Source organism: Furipterus horrens, unplaced genomic scaffold (assembly GCF_987537825.1).
Source record: "Furipterus horrens unplaced genomic scaffold, mFurHor1.1.pri manual_scaffold_6, whole genome shotgun sequence".
Taxonomy (NCBI): domain Eukaryota; kingdom Metazoa; phylum Chordata; class Mammalia; order Chiroptera; family Furipteridae; genus Furipterus; species Furipterus horrens.
The window spans coordinates 23,170,061-23,176,136 of record NW_028327176.1 but is presented as its reverse complement, the minus strand read 5'-3'; positions in this window follow the sequence as shown (position 1 = coordinate 23,176,136).

Below are 6,076 nucleotides of genomic sequence, written 5' to 3'. Positions count from 1 at the left end.
GATTAGCCTGACCTTTGAAAGAATCCTTATATTATGATAACATGTAATTAATTTTTTTAAACCAATGCTTACAGAATCCCCAAACTCCCCAATCCAGACTTGCACAAGAATTACTAGAGACACTCAGAACTGGGAGCAAAGCATTAATTCAGTTGTCCGACCAGAAAACAAATTACACTGCTCTGTAGGCCAACCCAGGCCACGGGATGGCTCAAAGCCTTATCGAGAAATCACTCCAGTGCTATCCAAGTTGTCCTTGCACTACAGAGGAAGGTCATGTCTGCCAAAAAGAAGGCCATGTCGTCACTAAAAACATGATTATTCTGTGCATAAGTTGATGGTAAATAGAACCTTTGCTAAAATTTTCTTTTGAAGTTCAGTTAAGGCATTTAGATATAAAGTGTGAATTGACTAGAGCATATTGTGTATATGAATGTGAGGATGTAATGGAAAATAAACAATATAAGTGATAATGAGAAAGAACCATAGTTTGATTCAATCTGTGCAAAGAAACAGAAGTTCTATTGCCTTTGATGAAAAATTCTCTTCTTTGCAATATGTAAGTAATAATGGTATAGTCACGTGATTACTGCTATTTTTGCCCAGAGAATAATTTCCCCTCTTGTAACTATGACTGTATCCTCAAACGCAGAATTTCTACTTTAAGGATATTAATGAGCTTACGACCTATGGCAGCAGTTACTATTCAGCCTGCTGAGTTTCCTGGAAGCGTCCATGCTTATCTCCCACAATGGATGCCGGCCACCAATTTTGTGAACCCCCTGGTAGATCCTGCCAATTCACAGACCCAGCTCTCAGTCCATTATTTCCTTCTCTCTTTGTCCTGTTTCTGAGTATACATTCTCCCATTTCTTTCTTCCTCCTGCAGGACTCAGTGCAAAATGTTCCCTTCCCACTTTGACCTTGGTGCCTCTGGGTGACATTCTGATGCGCCACACTGGTCAAGCTTTCTATTTTCATGAGAATTTTTAGTTATTCAGTTAAAATAATAATAAGTTGCCCTCCTCTTGACTTAAATGTATGCTTCTGGCAAGGTTTTGGTACTGGGGTTATTTGTTTGCTTAGTTAACAAATGTTTTATGAGCACCTACTAATTATCAGGCACTGGGCTAACCACTGAGATACCAAAGTAAAAGTCATGTCCCTCAAGGAGCTGTCAAGCTGAAAGAGGCAGAAAATTATAACACACAAGCACACACTGGCCACAGGAACCCCTGTTGATCTGGGTAGGAATTTGCTGCCCTCAGTCCAGTCCCAAAATAAAACTCTTAAAATAAAGCCAATCAGAAGGACTAGGCAAGAGTAAAATCAGCTATGTTCAGGGCACCATGGGTGATTTATATTCTTATTCAAAACTTCCTTTAGGAATAAAACAATACTTATAAATACAAAAATAAACTTTGAATAATGTCCTCTATGACCAGCGACTTCACTGTCTACCTGTCATTCTGGTGAAGGCACCTGGCTGATGAGGTCAGACCCCCAAGCAGGAGCTGGAGACGTCACCTGTCAGCCTTCTGTGGACACTTATCTGTCTGGACTCAACAACAAGAGACCCCATGAAGGGCTCAAAAATAATGAACTACAAAGGTTTTCTCTTCCATTCTCCTCCACCTCCCTCTGTCTCTCTTTTGCTCACTCTCTCTCTCTGTGCACAGTTGCTGCTCATCTGCCTTCGATGAGCTCAGCAGTGGGTTGCGAATCAGAGCAGCTGTAAAGGAAATCAAGTCCTGCCTTCCAGGTGCAGCTGCTGTGAGAGGGCGCAGAAGGTGCAAAGGGTGGGCAGAGGACAGGACTAACAGGAATGTCCATGCCACATAAAGCCTGTGTGCTTGTCACAGCTTCAGTGAATGGGGACCGCTGGGCCCACAGCTTCATCTCTCACTCAGCTAAGGAGCCTGGGGAGGCATGTGGAGGGGTTAATGGAGGTGCCTGTTATGTAACCAAGGCCGCTGCCTCTCAGGGAGTTTGCAAGAAGATTTGTACTCCCAGCGTTTGCTCTGTGTTGACTTCCAAATTAGGAAGCCTGGAAACCAGGAATGCAGGAGGCAAAAAAGGCATGTCCCAAAGAGGGGGCTGAGCTAACCTTGTTCCTCAGCCAGGAAAGGAAGGGTCACTGTTTCTCTCTCTGCTCGACACTCTGATCACCTCCCTCTTATATCCTAAAACTCATTTGTGTAATAAATGTACAATCAGTCTATTTATTATAATAAAGCACTAGGAAAGGACATCAGCAGCCTTATGAAGTCTAACTCTGTTCATAGTCTATAATAGAAGGTGATTCTCTTTTAAGTCATCATTGCCAATAAGCAAATCATAATAAGTTTGACTTTCACTTGGTGTCAGAGACCCAGGCTCAGGTAATACAATAGTCCCCTCTTACCTGTGGGGGTTATGTTCCAAGACCCCCAGTAGAGGCCTGAAATATTGTGATTGGAATTACACCTGGAAATATCCCTTCCTGCTGCAGCATGGAGGCTGGGTTGGAGGGAGTGGGAGTGGAAGTTTGCCCACAAGATTGGAGGGGCATGCTGCAATCCAGAAGGGGTTTGGGAGGGAGAAACTGGGCTCTAGGTGCTGCCCATGGTGTTTACTGAGACTCTCCCCATCTGTGTCCAGCTGACCTCCCAGATGCCCCATTGCCAGGCCATCACTCCCATTGCCAGGATGATGGCCAAAAGTTCTGTGACCTCCTCTGGGCCTGGACAGGGCTGGAGGCTAGAAGCAGAGGAGAAGAGAGAATGGGGCTAAGTGGGGAGAGGGGCAAAGCAGTTTTCCTCAGGGCTCTGTTCTTGTTCTCCCCTCTGTAGGTCACCGGGCTATGGCAGATGCCCCATGGGCCAGTGAGTGGGGACACTCTGGCCACTTGTTTCCATTCCTAGACTGCCTTACTAAATGTCATTTTTATCTCAAGGAATGAGTTTGAAGTTTCAAAGACACTTTGTGTCCAGGCTGGCAGAATAGCCGTTGCTGTGTCTGAAAGGGCTGCTCTCTGGTCCTGAAGGCCAAGGTGGTGCTGGGTCTCCTGGTAGACTCAGGCACTCCTTGGCCATGGTGCCTTGGCCTAGTCACTGATCTTGCTTGGACCCTTCCCCTTTCCAGAGATAGTAGAGTCTTGTCTATAGATTATCATGAGAAAGGTAGTGTGAGGGCTTGGGAACATTAATGTGGGCCTGATGGGGAGAGTAGAGGAGGAGCAAGAGGAAGGTAGCAATTAGGCCACACCATCAGTTCCAGTCCAGAGAAAAAAAGGCTTTGCTGATGGTTCTGACTTCCTTTCAGTGACATCACCCGCCCTACTCTCCACAATGTTTGTTGGCCTAAGACTCCTATAAACAGAGTGAAGAAACACGGAGGGTTTTCTCCAACAGGTTTGATTTCCTGTTTCAGACTCTGGTGGGGGGAATACTTTTACTCCCTAGTCCTGCTATCTGCCCTCCTGGACCTAAGGAGACTGTCTTCCCCTTTGGTGGCTCCAGTCCTCAGATAGGCTTTCCTCCATCCTACCCTGACATCTGGCTGTTCTACGAAGCTGAAACGCCTTTCCAGCTCCAATGCACCAGCTCTGAGTCAACATTTCTTTCCCTTCCTTTTATAAACAGTCTATTTACTCACAGACTAGACAAGAAAATACCTCTAATTTGAATAATGAAGGTTCACGTAAAAATGATAGAAGTGTAAATTAGCCTTGGGGTCCAAGCCATCAGGAGTTGACTCCAGGAGCCCCTGGCATCTAACTGAGCCTTGGGAGCTGCCTCACTGGCTTCTGCCCATGAGCAGTCCAGCAGTTCCAACAATAGGCCTCACTCTTGCCAAGGAAATCTGGCTGAGATCCTGGAGGGCAACACCCAGCTGTTCCCACCTTCCTGGCAGGAGGCATCTGGCAGACAAGAGTTCTATAACCCACCCCAAGCCAACTGAATTTCTGGGGGTTTGTCCTACCCTGGCCATAAGACTTTCATGCTGATTGATACAGGAAAAGACTGTAATCCAGTCCTGAACCATGTGGCACAGCTGAGAAGGGGAGGGTGACATGGGCTGGAATGTCATGGGCCTTGTGGGGTCAGGTGGGCTGAGCTTCTTGGAGCCTGTGCATGGAGAATTTTAAGTCTATACCCAAGTGCCTCTTTTGAATCATTATTTAGTAAGGGTCTAAGGCAAGGGGTATGCACCACAGACTCACAACCTATCCACTGGGTTCTTGAATAAACATTTCTTGGGCACCAACTCCCTGCTCTGCCCTGGCCACATGTGGGAAATACATGGGTGAAGGGCCTGGTGCTTTCCCTCAAAGAGCTCACCTTGGGGCCTGAAGCTTTGAGGCTGTGGTCATTGATTCAGGCTAAATTTTTCATCCAGTGCATTGTCCCAGGCAACCAACCTCATGACCAAGGTTAACCCCATCAAATTGTTCCAGTGAACCCTTCCTTGCATGAAGAATAAAGGCTTATGGAAAAACTAAATGACACAAGGGTGGATCTTTTTATAATTGGTTGTCAGCAAGCTTTTTAAAAAATATTTTACTTATTTATTTTTAGAGAGCTGGGAAGGGAGGGAGAAAGAGAGGGAGGGAAACACTGATCAGTTGCTTCTCATATGCGCCCAAACAGGGACTGAACCTATAACCCAGGCATGTGCCCTGACCGGGAATCAAAATGGTGACTTTTCACTTTGTGGGACATTGCCCAATCAAGCCACACTGGTCAGGGCAAGCTTTTTTGACATCTCTTCCACATGGGAGGCTAAGGAAGCCTTGTTCATACCAGTTACCACCTCCTACCCACTACTGTGTCACTTGACACAGGATAATTGACAGGCCTAAACTTCAACTCTGGCTCTACCTCTTCTGGTCTTGAGCAAGTTTCATGCCTTGGTTTCACTTATTGGAGATAAAACATGACAATAACAAAAAACCCCAAACAGCAAAAGTAAAAAGTACATGCTGCTACAGCAATGTGTCACTCTAGTATCATAATATGGGAGAATCTGTATAAACTTACTACAATGCTACAGGATGACCAAGTTGTAGTATACTGTTCCCAACCACGTAATAAGATGCCTGAGAATATTACGTTCTGATGTTTCCCAACCCAGCAGCTGCTCAGCAAATTTACATAGAACCACCTGGGATGCTTAGATGATGACTGGCTTTCCTTTCATGGGTGTCATGGCTTGGGTTCCTAATGAAGCAGACCCTGAGATGGAGTTTAGCATGCCACATATTTATCTGGGAGCTTGTTTTTGGAGTAAATACCTATTGAAGGGTGAGGAAGGAAGCCAGAGGGCCAGAGGGGGCAGTCATTCATCAACACAGACCCACAATGGCCTCAGTAGACTACACAGGTTTGGGAGTGGGAATGTCCCTTCAGGTTATCCCATGTTATGCCAATATGGCCAGGTCTTCATAGCCCTACACAGATTGATTGTATCTTGATTTTTTGATTGTTTGTTTGTTTTTATATTTTACTACCAGTTGGAAAAACTTAGGCACAAAGCAGTGGAAGAGGCAGGGTTGGGACTCAAATCTAAACCTAATAGCCTTGTCACATGATGTGGTGAGTAAGAAGTTGGGATGAATGAATAAAGGGGAATCTATGTGGCACAGAGCAGTGTCTACCACAAAGAGCCTTAGTCTCTCATTTTATCCACTCATTCACTCAGGAAGTATGTCCTATGCTTACTTTTCTACAGGCAAGGGTGGTTAAAAAATGAGTAAGGCCCCATCCCTGTCCTTTATGAGCTCACATTTTCCCTCCATCATGATAGTTACAGACTTATTTTTCTACAAACTTTACTTAAAGGATCTACAAAGGCAATGAGTGCTTCTTATTCTTTATATGCTGTGTGTATTCCTCTCCCAGGATCTTGTTAATGGGAAGACTTTGAGTCAGTGGGTCTGGGTGGATCTGAGGTTCTGCATCAGGAATGTGATGTTGTTGGTTTTGGACCACTTTGAGGAGCAAAGGTCCGCTCTTCAAAAGCAGTTTCTACTTTGGCCTCTTTAAGTCAATTCCAACACCTACTCTCCTCCTGGCTGAGCCTTTAGTCTGGTTAC